The sequence below is a fragment of the Heptranchias perlo genome, chromosome X (genome assembly GCF_035084215.1).
Source record: "Heptranchias perlo isolate sHepPer1 chromosome X, sHepPer1.hap1, whole genome shotgun sequence".
Lineage (NCBI taxonomy): Eukaryota > Metazoa > Chordata > Chondrichthyes > Hexanchiformes > Hexanchidae > Heptranchias > Heptranchias perlo.
In genome coordinates this window covers 11283219-11301168 of record NC_090370.1, presented here as the reverse complement: position 1 = coordinate 11301168, position 17950 = coordinate 11283219, and the positions used below count along the sequence as shown (strand labels likewise).

The 17950-nt window shown below is 46.8% G+C and overlaps 1 protein-coding gene across 4 annotated transcripts in view; it reads left to right on the top strand.

The window, feature by feature from the left end:
* LOC137307270 (activin receptor type-1-like) overlaps positions 1-17950 on the top strand; it is a 96620-nt gene that overhangs the window by 11600 nt on the left and 67070 nt on the right. The gene's annotated exons all lie outside the window — the stretch shown is intronic.

Here is a 17950-nt window from a genome sequence, read left to right as displayed (position 1 = left end):
GCAGGCTAAAAGTTAATGAGTAAGACGGTCGAACAGTTTTGTGTAGAGGGTATTGCAGTCTTCAAACAAGTTACGAGAAGACGTAGGATAGACATAGAGAAGATGTTTCCACTTGTGGGGGAGTCCAAAACTAGAGGTCATAAATATAAGATAGTCAGTAATAAATCGAATAGGGAATTCAGGAAAAACTTCTTTACCCAGAGAGTGGTGAGAATGTGGAACTCGCTACCACAAGGAGTAGTTGAGTTGAATAGTGTAGATGCATTTAAGGGGAAGCTAGATAAACACATGAGGGAGAAAGGAATAGAAGGATATGTTAATAGAGTAAGATGAAGTAGGGAGGGAGGAGGCTCGTGTGGAGCATAAACACCAGCATAGACCAGTTGGGCCGAATGGCCTGTCTGTGCTGTACATTCTATGTAATTCTATGTAAAAAGACCAAGGAAGTGTGCATTATAATTACAATTAGATCTGTTTCTGGAGAGGGAAGAGGATGAGGGCTATGGGGAGAGACTGGGCAAGTGGAGTTGCGATCAACTCAAAAAAGGATCAGGCTTGTTGGACACAATGGCCGTCGCCTGTTTCTATAAGTTTTTATGATCTTATGAAAATAATAGTTACTAACGCTTTGTTTGAATGGATTTGCAGCGTGTTATAACAGCTGTGTGTTGGGGCAAGGAATACTTGATATTCATTAATCTGAATATTATGGATCGGCCTCTGTTTTTCACCTTTTTATGGCAGTCGAAAACTCTTGGAAATAGTATCACCAGGAGGAGAGGGAATAGTGGCCAAGCTGAAGCTAGACAGGCACAGCACCTCAACTAACAGGACCACACATGAATGCTATGCTTGGATCAGGCCCGCAATTCCAGGGACCTTAGACCTACCCAATTAGCTCAATGGGTAATGTTACCACCTGATGTGGTACTGAGCCATCCAGACCTCGAACATCCTGCATTCAATCCCCAAACTGAGTCGGCTGGTCTCAGCTGGGGTGGGGTGTGCTAAGATTGGCCAAGCAGGAGAAAAGTCAGCCAAGGCTCCCGCTAGAGAGTATATATTTGTGGAGGGTGGGTGAGACAGGATCGGGCTCAGCTCTGATGCCACCCAACGTCAAATAGCCTGCTGACACTCACTGTCTAGGCTCAGGCATTAAATACCCACTCCCTCCACCACCGGCGCACCGTGGCTGCAGTGTGTACCATCTACAGGACGCACTGCAGCAACTCGCCAAGGCTTCTTCGACAGCACCTCCCAAACCCGCGACCTCCGCCACCTAGAAGGACAAGGGCAGCAGGTGCATGGGAACAACACCACCTGCACGTTCCCCTCCGAGTCACACACCATCCCGACTTGGAAATACATCGCCGTTCCTTCATCGTCGCTGGGTCAAAATCCTGGAACTCCCTTCCTAACAGCACAGTGGGAGAACCTTCACCACACGGACTGCAGTGGTTCAAGAAGAAGGCGGCCCACCTTCTCAAGGGCAATTAGGGATGGGTAATAAATGCTGGCCTTGCCAGCGACGCCCACATCCCGAGAATCAATATTTTAAAATGGACCCTTGACTGAGGTATCAGAGGGTGCCCAGAACCCATGAAATATACCCCAACTTACGTCAGTGCTTCTCGGGATGGAGAGGAGAAAAAAGTTGGTGGGCGGGGGGTTGGAAGGTTGGAACCTCCCAAGTCTTATTGCAGTTTGATATTCTATTTCTTCCTGTCCCATCTCTCCTGAAGGCATTTGATTCCATGGGTAGTGGTCACCCTCCAGTAACTCATCCAAGTGCCCATTATTCACATCAATTACCTAACTGTGAGTCCAATCCCATCCTCGCCCACGCACACTTCTAGTATTGTTGCAGAACGATCGGGAGCAGGAGCCCAGGCTGACTTTTTCCCTTCCCTGATCCAGAGACATTGGGGCAAATTGCAGCCCCCTCCCCCATCCCCCCCTCCTCCCTCAGCGCTGACCCAGCTAGGTTAGATTAGCTAACTCAAAACTGACCAGGAATCAAACCTGGGTCCTACCTGGCTTCGAGACATCAAGATGGCACAGGCACAGCTTGTAACAAACTATTGCAATCGACCGGCTATAACTTTTACTTTGTTCGGTTTTGTCTGGCTGAAAAATCATTCGAGTCACTACATGGAGTTGAACCTAAATCACAGGTAAGAACTACAGCAATAATGAGGTTTCACTTTATAGGTTCGCAATCTCTCCCAAATATGGTCATTAGATCTTCCCTGAAATAGCTGCCGATGGTTTCCATGCCAACTTCAATCGATTTATTATTTTATCGATGTACTCCAAAGGCAGTTCTGGGAAATAGTTTACTTTTAACACGAGGAGTACATAGAATTACATAGAATGTACAGCACAGAAACAGGCCATTCAGCCCATCTGGTCAATGCTGGTGTTTATGCTCCACACGAGCCTCTTCCCACCCTACTTCATCTACCCTATTAACATATCCTTCCTTTCTTCCTTAAATGCATCCATGCTATTCACTTCAACCATTCCATGTGGTAGCAAGTCCCACATTCTCAGCATTCTCTGGGTAAAGAAGTTTCTCCTGAATTCCTCATTGGATTTATTGGTGACTGTTTTATATTTATGGACCTTAGATTAGGACTCCCCAACAAGTGGAAACATCTAGGGGCTTTTTTTATTGACTTACCAAAAATAAACTTTCTACTCACTGAATAAATTGTTACATTAACTAAGATGGCTTACAACAAACAATGTATCTTACAGCAAACAAAGACTATTTAAATAGTGCACTATAGCAAATAGTCTATTTACTCAGCAAACAGAGTCTATTTAAACAGAGTCTCTACTAATTACAGCAAACAGAGTCTATTTCTACAGAGTCTCTTTGAACTACAGCAAACAGAACTCATGACCGAAACTACAGCAACTTCTCCCGATAAAAGCAGGATTATTTCTCCAGCAAAATGCAGTGAGTGGAGGATAGTTACATAATAAAAATGATGTGCGTAAAATCCCAGTCACTTACAGCAGTGTGGTCTCCAGGCATGATTGATGAGGGAATTCCCCCATCATCTCCATTCTGGCCAGGACTTGTGGTGTCACTATATCCAACCTTTTTTAAAATGCTTATTTTCTTGATAAACACCGACAAATCCACAAAATAAAACATGCAGCTCAATTAAAGTTAGAGAAAACTGACCTTGAAATATTCTTATAACATCTAATTAAACATCACATTGGTGTCGATTTGGGTAATGTACGTTTGAAATCTCCCATTACTTTGATTTCCTTTGAGATGTTCATCCGGTTTGCGAGACATGGGCTGTGATTGTTAGAATACATGGGTTACCAACCCTCCTGCCAGTGGAAACGGTTTCTCCCTCTTTAGTCTTACAAAACCCCTCGTAATTTTGAGCGCTTCTGTTACATAGAATTAGATGGAATGTACTGCACAGAAACAGGCCATTCGGCCCAACTGGTCTAAGCCAGTGTTTATGCTCCACATGAGCCTCCTCCCACCTTACATCATCTGACCCTATCAGCATATCCTTCTATTCCTTTCTCACTCATGTGTTTATCTAGCTTCCCCTTAAATGCATCTATGCTATTCGCCTCAACTACTCCTTGTGGCAGCAAGTTCCACATTCTCACTACTATTAAATCTCCCCTAACCTTCTCTGCTCTAAGGATTGCACAGTCACTGCACAGAAGAGGAATTTTCTCTGTGTTAAAGGCCATCCTGTACTCTACTGAAGAAAAAAAAGCTGAACTGATAACACAGAACAATTCGATTTCCCCATAGTTTCAGCCAGGAGCAAGCAGTGTGACAACATGATCTCATGACAAAAGGCTGTTAACAATCTCTCAGCAACAGGCTATGACTATTATCGAGTAAGTGGAAAACATTCACTGTTTTTTATGCTCTTTAGATGAAGTGATAAAAGTTAATGAGCTTCGGAACCTAGAACATTGGTTTATAAACTTTTCTCTGTGAGCCTTTGTTACCTCTAGACTTGACTATTCCAATGCTCTCCTGGCTGGCCTCCCATCTTCCACGCTCCATAAACTTGAGCTCATCCAAAACTCTGCTGCCCGTATCCTAACTCGCACCAAGTCCTGTTTTCCCATCACCCCTGTGCTCGCTGACCTACATTGGCTCCCAGTCTGGCAGTTCTTCAATTTTAAAATTCTCATCCTTGTGTTCAAATCCCTCCATGGCCTCGCCCCTCCCTATCTCTGTAACCTCCTCCAGCCCTACAACCCTCCGAGATCTCTGCGCTCTTCCAATTCTTGCCTCTTGCACAGCTCGAATTTTCATCGCTCCACCATTGGTGACCGTGCCTTCAGTTGCCTAGACCCGAAGGTCTTGAATTTTTTTTTATTATTCGTTCATGGGATGCGGGCGTCGCTGGTGAGGCCGGCATTTATTGCCCATCCCTAATTGCCCTTGAGAAGGTGGTGGTGAGCCGCCTTCTTGAACCGCTGCAGTCCGTGTGGTGAAGGTTCTCCCACAGTGCTGTTAGGAAGGGAGTTCCAGGATTTTGACCCAGCGACGATGAAGGAACGGCGATATATTTCCAAGTCGGGATGGTGTGTGACTTGGAGGGGAACGTGCAGGTGGTGTTGTTCCCATGTGCCTGCTGCTCTTGTCCTTCAAGGTGGTGGAGGTCGCGGGTTTGGGAGGTGCTGTCGAAGAAGCCTTGGCGAGTTGCTGCAGTGCATCCTGTGGATGGTACACACTGCAGCCACTGTGCGCCGGTGGTGAAGGGAGTGAATGTTTAGGGTGGTGGATGGGGTGCCAATCAAGCGGGCTGCTTTGTCCTGGATGGTGTCGAGCTTCTTGAGTGTTGTTGGAGCTGCACTCATCCAGGCAAGTGGAGAGTATTCCATCACAATCCTGACTTGTGCCTTGTAGATGGTGGAAAGGCTTTGGGGAGTCAGGAGGTGAGTCACTCGCCACAGAATACCCAGCCTCTGACCTGCTCTTGCAGCCACAGTATTTATATGGCTGGTCCAGTTAAGTATTCCTTCCCTAAACCTCTCCGCCTCTCCACCTCTCTCTCCTCCTTTAAGATACTACTTAAAACCTACCTTTTTGACCTGTCCTAATATTTCCTTATGTGGCTCGGTATCAGGTTTCATTTGATACTCACTCATGTGAAGCGTCTTGGGACATTTTACTACGATAAAGGTGCAATATAAAAGCAAGTTCTTGTTGCTGTTGGATGGGGGAGGGCTTGGCAAATATTGACACAATTCTAGGGACCCCCTGTAAATAGTGACACACTCCCGGGGACCCCCTGTAAATACTGACACACTCCCAAGGTCACCCTGTAAATAGTGACACACTCCCAAGGTCACCCTGTAAATAGTGACACACTCCCGGGGACCCCCTGTAAATAGTGACACACTCCCAAGGTCACCCTGTAAATAGTGACACACTCCCAAGGTCACCCTGTAAATAGTGACACACTCCCAAGGTCACCCTGTAAATAGTGACACACTCCCAAGGTCACCCTGTAAATAGTGACACACTCCCGGGGACCCCCTGTAAATAGTGACACACTCCCAAGGTCACCCTGTAAATAGTGACACACTCCCAAGGTCACCCTGTAAATAGTGACACACTCCCAAGGTCACCCTGTAAATAGTGACACACTCCCAAGGTCACCCTGTAAATAGTGACACACTCCCAAGGTCACCCTGTAAATAGTGACACACTCCCAAGGTCACCCTGTAAATAGTGACACACTCCCAAGGTCACCCTGTGAATAGTGAAACACTCCCAGGTCCCGCTGTGAATATTGACAAGCTCCCAGGGACCCCCTGTAAATACTGACACATTCCCCGGGGACCCCCTGTAAATACTGACACACTCCACGGGGACCCTCTGTGAATATTGACACACTCCTGGCAACACTCTGTAAATACTGACACACTTCCAAGGACCCCTGTAAATATTGACACACTCCCAGGCCCCACTGTGAATATTGACACACTCCCGGGGACCCCCTGTAAATACTGACACACTCCCAGGGACCCCCTGTAAATACTGACACACTCCCAGGGACCCCCTGTAAATACTGACACACTCCCAGGGACCCCCTGTAAATACTGACACACTCCTGGCAACACTCTGTAAATACTGACACACTTCCAAGGACCTTGTAAATATTGACACACTCCCAGGACCCTCTGTAAATATTGACACACTCCTGGCAACACTTTGTAAATACTGACACACTCCCAAGGACCCTTGTGAATATTGACACACTCCCAGGACCCTCTGTAAATATTGACACACTCCTGGCAACACTTTGTAAATACTGACACACTCCCAGGGACTCTCTGTAAATATTGACACACTCCCAGGGACCCCCTGTAAATACTGACACACTCCCAGGGACCCCCTGTAAATACTGACACACTCCTGGCAACACTCTGTAAATACTGACACACTTCCAAGGACCTTGTAAATATTGACACACTCCCAGGCCCCACTGTGAATATTGACACACTCCCAGGGACCCCCTGTAAATACTGACACACTCCCAGGGACCCCCTGTAAATACTGACACACTCCTGGCAACACTCTGTAAATACTGACACACTTCCAAGGACCTTGTAAATATTGACACACTCCCAGGACCCTCTGTAAATATTGACACACTCCTGGCAACACTTTGTAAATACTGACACACTCCCAAGGACCCTTGTGAATATTGACACACACCCAGGACCCTCTGTAAATATTGACACACTCCTGGCAACACTTTGTAAATACTGACACACTTCCAAGGACCCCTGTAAATATTGACACACTCCCAGGCCCCACTGTGAATATTGACACACTCCCAGGGACCCCCTGTAAATACTGACACACTCCCAGGGACCCCCTGTAAATACTGACACACTCCTGGCAACACTCTGTAAATACTGACACACTTCCAAGGACCTTGTAAATATTGACACACTCCCAGGCCCCACTGTGAATATTGACACACTCCCAGGGACCCCCTGTAAATACTGACACACTCCTGGCAACACTCTGTAAATACTGACACACTTCCAAGGACCCCTGTAAATATTGACACACTCCCAGGCCCCACTGTGAATATTGACACACTCCCAGGCACCCCCTGTAAATACTGACACACTCCCAGGGACCCCCTGTAAATACTGACACACTCCTGGCAACACTCTGTAAATACTGACACACTTCCAAGGACCTTGTAAATATTGACACACTCCCAGGACCCTCTGTAAATATTGACACACTCCTGGCAACACTTTGTAAATACTGACACACTCCCAAGGACCCTTGTGAATATTGACACACTCCCAGGACCCTCTGTAAATACTGACACACTCCTGGCAACACTTTGTAAATACTGACACACTTCCAAGGACCCCTGTAAATACTAACACACTCCCAGGCCCCACTGTGAATATTGACACACACCCAGGGACCCCCTGTAAATACTGACACACTCCCAGGGACCCTCTGTAAATACTGACACACTCCCAGGCCCCACTGTGAATATTGACACACTCCCAGGGACCCCCTGTAAATACTGACACACTCCCAGGGACCCCCTGTAAATACTGACACACTCCTGGCAACACTCTGTAAATACTGACACACTTCCAAGGACCCCTGTAAATATTGACACACTCCCAGGCCCCACTGTGAATATTGACACACTCCCAGGGACCCCCTGTAAATACTGACACACTCCCAGGGACCCTCTGTAAATACTGACACACTCCCAGGCCCCACTGTGAATATTGACACACTCCCAGGGACCCCCTGTAAATACTGACACACTCCCAGGGACCCCCTGTAAATACTGACACACTCCCAGGGACCCCCTGTAAATACTGACACACTCCTGGCAACACTCTGTAAATACTGACACACTTCCAAGGACCTTGTAAATATTGACACACTCCCAGGACCCTCTGTAAATATTGACACACTCCTGGCAACACTTTGTAAATACTGACACACTCCCAAGGACCCTTGTGAATATTGACACACTCCCAGGACCCTCTGTAAATACTGACACACTCCTGGCAACACTTTGTAAATACTGACACACTTCCAAGGACCCCTGTAAATACTGACACACTCCCAGGCCCCACTGTGAATATTGACACACACCCAGGGACCCCCTGTAAATACTGACACACTCCCAGGGACCCTCTGTAAATACTGACACACTCCCAGGCCCCACTGTGAATATTGACACACTCCCAGGGACCCCCTGTAAATACTGACACACTCCCAGGGACCCTCTGTAAATACTGACACACTCCCAGGCCCCACTGTGAATATTGACACACTCCCAGGGACCCCCTGTAAATACTGACACACTCCCAGGGACCCCCTGTAAATACTGACACACTCCCAGGGACCCCCTGTAAATACTGACACACTCCTGGCAACACTCTGTAAATACTGACACACTTCCAAGGACCTTGTAAATATTGACACACTCCCAGGACCCTCTGTAAATATTGACACACTCCTGGCAACACTTTGTAAATACTGACACACTCCCAAGGACCCTTGTGAATATTGACACACTCCCAGGACCCTCTGTAAATACTGACACACTCCTGGCAACACTTTGTAAATACTGACACACTTCCAAGGACCCCTGTAAATACTGACACACTCCCAGGCCCCACTGTGAATATTGACACACACCCAGGGACCCCCTGTAAATACTGACACACTCCCAGGGACCCTCTGTAAATACTGACACACTCCCAGGCCCCACTGTGAATATTGACACACTCCCAGGGACCCCCTGTAAATACTGACACACTCCCAGGGACCCCCTGTAAATACTGACACACTCCTGGCAACACTCTGTAAATACTGACACACTTCCAAGGACCTTGTAAATATTGACACACTCCCAGGACCCTCTGTAAATATTGACACACTCCTGGCAACACTTTGTAAATACTGACACACTCCCAAGGACCCTTGTGAATATTGACACACTCCCAGGACCCTCTGTAAATATTGACACACTCCTGGCAACACTTTGTAAATACTGACACACTCCCAAGGACCCTTGTGAATATTGACACAATCCCAGAGACCTCCTGTAAATACTGACACACCCCCAGGGTCCCCTTTGAATATTGAAACACTCCCAGGTCTCTTTATCAATATTGACGTACTCTCGGGGACTCTATAAGTAATGACATACTCCCAGGGTCCCCTGTAAATTTTGAAACACTCCCCATGGACCCGCTGTAAATACTGACACACTCCCGGGGACCCCCTGTAAATACTGACACACTCCCAGGGATCCCCTGTAAATACTGACACACTCCCGGGGATCCCCTGTAAATACTGACACACTCCCAGGGATCCCCTGTAAATATTGACACACTCCCCATGGACCCGCTGTAAATACTGACACACTCCCAGGGATCCCCTGTAAATACTGACACACTCCCGGGGACCCCCTGTAAATACTGACACACTCCCGGAGATCCCCTGTAAATACTGACACACTCCTGGCAACACTCTGTAAATACTGACACACTTCCAAGGACCCTTGTGAATATTGACACACTCCCAGGACCCTCTGTAAATATTGACACACTCCTGGCAACACTTTGTAAATACTGACACACTCCCAAGGACCCTTGTGAATATTGACACAATCCCAGAGACCTCCTGTAAATACTGTCACACCCCCAGGGTCCCCTTTGAATATTGAAACACTCCCAGGTCTCTTTATCAATATTGACGTACTCTCGGGGACTCTATAAATAATGACATACTCCCAGGGTCCCCTGTAAATTTTGAAACACTCCCCATGGACCCGCTGTAAATACTGACACACTCCCAGGGATCCCCTGTAAATACTGACACACTCCCGGGGACCCCCTGTAAATACTGACACACTCCCGGAGATCCCCTGTAAATACTGACACACTCCCGGGGACCCCCTGTAAATACTGACACACTCCCAGGGACCCCCTGCAAATACTGACACACTCCCAGGGACCCCCTGTAAATACTGACACACTCCCAGGGATCCCCTGTAAATACTGACACACTCCCGGGGACCCCCTGTAAATACTGACACACTCCCAGGCACCCCCTGTAAATACTGACACACTCCCAGGGACCCCCTGTAAATACTGACACACTCCCGGGGACCTTCTGTAAATACTGACACACTCCCGGGGACCCCCTGTAAATACTGACACACTCCCGGGGACCCCCTGTAAATACTGACACACTCCCGGGGACCCCCTGTAAATACTGACTCACTCCCGGGGACCCCCTGTAAATACTGACACATTCCCAGGAACCCTCTGTAAATACTGACACACTCCCAGGGACCCCCTGTAAATACTGACACACTCCCAGGGACCCCCTGTAAATACTGACTCACTCCCGGGGACCCCCTGTAAATATGACACACTCCCGGGGACCCCCTGTAAATACTGACACACTCCCGGGGACCCCCTGTAAATACTGACACACTCCCGGGGACCCCCTGTAAATACTGACACACTCCCAGGGACCCCCTGTAAATACTGACTCACTCCCGGGGACCCCCTGTAAATATGACACACTCCCAGGGACCCCCTGTAAATACTGACACAGTCCCAGGGACCCCCTGTAAATACTGACACATTCCCAGGGACCTCCTGTAAATATTGACACATTCCTGGGGACCCTCTGTAAATATTGACACACTCCCGGGGACATCCTGTAAATACTGACACACTCCCAGGGACCCTCTGTAAATACAGACACACTCCCAGGCCCCACTGTGAATATTGACACACTCCCAGGGACCCCCTGTAAATACTGACACACTCCCAGGGACCCCCTGTAAATACTGACACACTCCCGGGGACCCCCTGTAAATACTGACACACTCCCGGGGACCATCTGTAAACACTGACACACTCCCAGGGACCCCCTGTAAATACTGACACACTCCCGGGGACCCCCTGTAAATACTGACACACTCCCGGGGACCCCCTGTAAATACTGACACACTCCCGGGGACCATCTGTAAACACTGACACACTCCCAGGGACCCTCTGTAAACACTGACACGTTCCCAGGGACCCTCTGTAAATACTGACACACTCCCTAGGGAGCCTCTGTAAATACTGACACACTCCCGGGGACATCCTGTAAATACTGACACACTCCCAGGGACCCCCATAAATACTGACACACTCCAGCAGACCCTCTGTAAATACTGACACACTCCCAGGGACTCCCTGTGAATACTGACACATCCCAGGGACCCCCTGTAAATACTGACACATTCCCAGGCTGCACCCTCTAAATACTGACACACTCCCAGGGATCCCACCTAACTTCTGGAAGACTTAAAGGAAAACAGAGCTATCATTGTAGAAAAAGTGCTTTAGCCTATACGCGATAACAGAAATACATACCAGTACGTCAGCAAATGCAGAAAGAAAATCAGCAAAACTATGACCTTTGGGACTCCGAGGATCGAGTTAAGGACACGATCGGGCCCAGGGACACCAGTTTGATACCAGTGACTGAGACAATGGCGGAATAAACAAAAGCAGAGGGTTTTCAATTGAATGTATTGGAGGTGAAATTCATGTCGGGCAGTCGCGCAAAACGGGCAAGAGCGAATCGGCAACCTGTTTTACACAGCGCAAATATGGCAGCCAATTTGCACACAGCAAGATCCCACAAACAGTAAAGAAGCAAATTTGATTCTGTGGCTGTAAAGGGACAAGCCAAGTTATACAACAGCTTCTCCTCGGAAAAAACACTTTTCCTCAAGGCAACCGTTCACAGGTATTTGGAAAGGGCCATCATGATGTAAGCACTGGCCTTGTTATATAATATAATGTGCGCTAGATAGAATCATAGAAAGGTTACAATACGGAAGGAGGCCATTCGGCCCATCGAGTCCACGCCAGCTCTATGCAAGAGCAATCCAGCTAGTCCCACTCCCCCGCCCTTTCCCCGTAGCCCTGCAAGTTTTTTCTTTTCACGTACTTATCCAGTTCCCTTTTGAAGGCCATGATTGAATCTGTCTCCACCACCCCCTCGGGCAGTGCATTCCAGATCATAACCACTCGCTGTGTAAAAAAGTTTTTCCTCATGTCACCTTTGGTTCTTTTGCCGAACAGCTTAAATCTATGCCCTCTGGTCCTTGACCCTTCCGCCAATGGGAACAGTTTCTCTCTATCTACTCTGTCTAGACCCTGGTATAACACTCCTGTAATTATAAAACAGCATACCCGCCAACTTACCACAAGTACCTCCATTGGAGAGCTGCCATCGATACAGGGCTTTACCACTATGAGATACCTCAAGGTGCTTCAACCAGTGGATTGCTTTGAAGGGCAATCCACTGGTTGAAGTCTTTGAAGGGCACTGACTGCTGTTATGTTGGCAGGTGTGGACGTCGGGTAAGGAGGACATCTCTGGTACCCCCCCCACCCCCCCAGTTAAATACCCCATGAACACTCATTATGTATGCTCATACATGAGGAATGGCCACTTGGGCAAGGTATCGGAGAGCAGCCTGAACTGTACCCCTGTGATGTGTCAACATATGAACATACGTACATACGAACATACGAATTAAGAGCAGGCGTAGGCCATTTGGCCCCTCGAGCTTGCTCTGCCATTTGATAAGATCATGGCTGATCTGATTGTGACCTCAACCCTACTTTCCCATCTACCTACTATAACTTTTGACTCCCTTGTTAATCAGGAATCTATCTAACTCAGCCTTAAAAATATTCAACGCCCCTGCCTCCACCGCTCTCTGGGGAAGGGAGTTCCACAGACTCACGACCCTCAGAGAGAAAAAAATTCTCCTCATCTCCATCTTAAATGGGAGACCCCCTTATTTTTAAACTGTGGCCCCTAGTTCTAGTCTCTCCCACAAGGGGAAACATCCCCTCAGCATCTACCCCTTCTAGTCCCCTCAGGATCTTACGTGTTTCAATAAGATTGCCTCTCATTCTTTTAACCTCCAGTGTTTGCAGGCCCAACTTGTCCAACCTTTCCTCATAAGATAACCCCCTCATCCCAGGAATCAGTCGAGTGAACCTTCTCTGAACCGCCTCCAAAGCAATTACGTCCTTTCTTAAATATGGAGACCAAAACTGCACACAGTATTCTAGATGTGATCTCACCAATGCCCTGTACAACTGTAGCAAAACATCTCCACTTTTATATTCCATTCCCCTTGCAATAAATGACAACATTCCATTTGCCTTCCTAATCACTTGCTGTACCTGCATACTAACTTTTTGTGATTCATGTACTAGGACACCCAGATCCCTCTGTACCTCAGAGTTCTGCAATCTCTCTCCATTTAAATAATATACTGCTTTTCTATTCCTCCTGCCAAAGTGGACAAGTTCACATTATACTCCATCTGCCAAATTTTTGCCCACTCACTTAACCTATCTATATCCCTTTGCAGACTCCTTATGTCCTCTTCACAACTTACTTTCCTACCTACCTTTGTGTCATCAGCAAATTTAGCAACCATACATTCGGTCCTTTCATCCAAGTCATTGATATAGATTGTAAATAGTTGAGGCCCAAGCACTGATCCTTGTGGCACTCCACTCGTTACATCTTGCCCACCTGAAAATGACCCATTTATGCCTACTCTCTGCTCAACATGCTCAACAAAGAAGGGGAGACAACTGGAACAAAATGACACAGAAGATGTAGTGTGCTCTCAATAAACAAAAGACATGTCATCTTATAACGTTAGGACAGAAATACCATAAAGGGTTAAGCATTCAATGTGACTTATGGGACCATTAAGTTATCAGCTCACTGATATTTGTTTCTTATACCCAGTCCAAAAATAATAAAAGATTCCAGTTTTCCGGTTGCTTCAGACTGTGTTATAAACAGAAACACGATCCATGTGTTCCCCATTGTTTCATTGTATTCTGAAATATCCAAGAAACCACATCCCTGATCCAACCATAATTCTGGTCAAGTCATAAATCCCAGTGGGCTAAATCATTTCCCATCCGCGGTCATTATAAAGCATTCCAACAGGCCAGATCACTTCCTCTTCACTCCCACATTATGCAATTTCTCAATCACTCTTACTATTTGGAATTCCTATGAACGAAATCAGTCCCATTGACTCCCATTACATAAATTCTAAGGGATCATATGTCTCCCATTGAGTCCTATTATATACGTTTCCAAGGGACTGAATCATTCCCATTGTCTCCCATTATATACAACTCCAATGGACTAAATCACTCCCATTGACTCCTACTGTATACAATTCCAAGGGACAGAATCACTCCCATGATCTACAATGTCAAGGGACTAAATTAGCCCATTGACTCCCATTATACGCTGTTCCTAAGGACTGAATCACTCACATTAATTCCCATTAACTAATTCCCATTATCTACAATGCCAAGGGACCAAATCACTCTCAATGAATTCCATTGTACACAATTTCCAGGAATTGTATCACTTCTATCGATTCCCCTTGCATACAATTGCAATTTCCACAAAGGCTTCTTCTTTCATTCTAATCGTATAGAATTCTAACAGGATCAGTCATGTTCATTTTCTCCCATTGTATGGAGTTAATTCCTTCCTATTCTGTAGAATTACAATGTATCGGATCCTACCCGTTCACCCACCACCCCACCCTGCCTGTCCTCCATCCCAGACCATCATTCCATAAATCACACCTGCAACTGGGTTGCTACAAACTAACATCTTTCTAATTAACAGGAACATCGGAGCAGGAGGAGGCCATTCAGCTCCTTGGGCCTGCTCCGCCATTCAATTAGATCATGGCTGATCAGGGACCTGAACTCTGTTTACCCGTCTTTGCTCCATATCCCTTGATAACCTTACCTAACAAAAATCTACCAATCTCAGTCTTGAAATCTCCAATTGACCCCCAGCATCCACAGCCTTTTAGGGAGAGAGTTCCAGATTCCCACTACCCTTTGTTGGAAAAAGTGCTTCCTGATTTCGCTCTTGAATGGCCTGGATCCAATTTTAAGATTATGTCCCCCCTTATTCTTGATTCCCTCACCAGAGGAAATAGTTTCTCTCTATCTACCCTAATGTCAGCAACACAAAGAAATTTCATCCTCATTGCTTTTGGATGTCTATGCATGGGTATTTGCATGAAAGATAATGTTGAGCTCCCAATACTCTATTCACATAAGAACATAAGAAATAGGAGCAGGAGTAGGCCAATCGGCCCCTCAAGCCTGCTCCGCCATTCAATAAGATCATGGCTGATCTGATCCTAACCTCAAATCTAAATTCATGTCCAATTTCCTGCCCGCTCCCCGTAACCCCTAATTCCCTTTACTTCTAGGAAACTGTCTATTTCTGTTTTAAATTTATTCAATGATGTAGCTTCCACAGCTTACTGGGGCAGCAAATTCCACAGACCTACTACCCTCTGAGTGAAGAAGTTTCTCCTCATCTCAGTTTTGAAAGAGCAGCCCCTTATTCTAAGATTATGCCCCCTAGTTCTAGTTTCACCCATCCTTGGGAACATCCTTACCGCATCCACCCGATCAAGCCCCTTCACAATCTTATATGTTTCAATAAGATCGCCTCTCATTCTTCTGAACTCCAATGAGTAGAGTCCCAATCTACTCAACCTCTCCTCATATGTCCACCCCCTCATCCCCGGGATTAACCGAGTGAACCTTCTTTGTACTGCCTCGAGAGCAAGTATGTCTTTTCTTAAGTATGGAGACCAAAACTGTATGCAGTATTCCAGGTGCGGTCTCACCAATACCTTATATAACTGCAGCAATACCTCCCTGTTTTTATATTCTATCCCCCTAGCAATAAAAGCATGTTGGCCTTCACGTATTGCTTTTTCTGAGGGATGCTCGTGTTGGGGAACACAATATTTTTTTCCATCTTGGGGACTCAGGCAGAGAAAAGTTCCCTCTACTCTGCCCCAACAATGAACCTCAACCCTAACCTCAGGACAGCGCCAATGTGACATTTTTCATTTCCATGCCAGCCATCCCGCGGCCTTTCTGAATGAGATTGCCAACCCAGTGCCAGTTAGTGCCGCAATAGAGTCAGTTTTGTGCTGCAGACAAGTCCTCGCCAGGAGCTGGGTTGAGACTGCCCAAACTCATTTCATGGACAACCCTCACAGCAAAAGAAAGAGAGAAGACTTTCATCCCATGGGTGTCCACTTCACCAGCATAGGTCCATGTGATATTAAAGAGAGCAGCTAGAATGTGGAACTCGCTATCACATGGAGTAGTTGAGGCGAATAGCACAGATGCATTTAAAAGAGGAAGCTAGATTAACACATGAGGGAGAAAGGAATAGAAGGATATGCTGATAGGGTTAGATGAAGGGTGGGAGAGGGCTCATGTGGAGTATAAACGCCAGCATGGACCAGTTGGGCCGAATGGCCTGTTTCTGTGCTGTAGATTCTACATAATGCTAAGTAAAGTATGAACAAATGTATCCTAGCCGAAGTTATTTTTCCAATTTCCCCCTCCTCTTCTGAACATGGTTACTGTTGCTGGGGCAACCTTCTGGGACTGTGTCTAATTGACCATCCTTAATGTGGACCATTTTCACAGTGAGTCTCTGCAGACTATTTGACCGCGTGGGGCGGACATCACAGTCGAGCTCGATCCCACCTTCATCTGACGTCTTCGCACGCACACTTGCCAGCTGGGGTCACTCAATAATGATTCGGGCCAGGCTGATGGGTTCTCCTCCCTAGCCCAGGGACTGTGGGCCCTGTTAGAATCTCGCCACTGCCGGCCCAGCTACAATCAGCGAACTCAGCACAGGCTCGGAATGGAACTCTTAGAGCTGACCTCTACTTAAACTCTAAAGAAATCGCAAATGAAAATGAATTATTTTCAGCCTCAATTTCTGAAAATTAAAGGCAATGAACAATTGCACAGTATTACCGTTTATTGCCATCCAGAATTCACAAAGGCTGCGATCAGTTCAAGTGTCCCCAGCTGATAAATAGTAAAGTGCATGAACAAATTGTGAGGCTGTGACTTGTCATTTTAAAAGGAGGCCCATATGCGGCATGCTGAGTAAAAGGGCAGTGTATAAAAGCACTTAAAATTGGAGCTAACTGATCACATTCAATGTTAGGATTTCAGCACCAAATCCAGGCTGACACTCCACTGCAGAGGGAGTGCTGCATTGTCAGAGGTGCCGTCTTTCCGATGAGACATTTAACCGAGGCCCTGTCTGCTTTCTCAGATCCCGTGGCACTATTTCGAAGAAGAGCAGGGGAGTTCTCCCTGGTGTCCTGGCCAATATTTATCCCACAACCAACATCACTAAAAACAGATTATCTGGTCATTTATCTCATTGCTGTTTGTGGGATCTTGCTGTGTTTAAATTGGCTGCTGTGTTTCCTACATTACAACAGTGACTACACTTCAAAAAGTACTTAATTGGCTGTAAAGCGCTTTGGGACGCCCGGAGGTCGTGAAAGGCGCTATATAAATGCAAGTCTTTTGTTTTGTCTTTTAGTGCCATCAATGTATCTGCTACAACGGTATGTTGTCAGTTATGGCTCCATAGGGGCACGGAGAAAGGAATGTTATTATTAACCCCTTCATATCTCCCTATCTGTCCTGAAGGCACTGACTCCTGCTCCATGGGTGCCAGATGCCCTCCTGTACCTCACTTATGTGAGCCTAGGCTCTTGGTGCCAAGCCTAGTGCTGCCCCCACCTACCACCTACGTTCCAGCAGGAGTCATTGAATAGCATCGTAGGAGGGGGAAGTCTGGCTGATTTTTGCCCTCTCCAGCACAGGGCCATTGAGCCCATGTGTAGCTCCCCTACCATTGCCCTAGCTGAGATCAGCTAACTCAGCAGGGACCATGGATTGAACCTGCAACTTTCTGGGCAATGTGGCTTGTTGGTACATT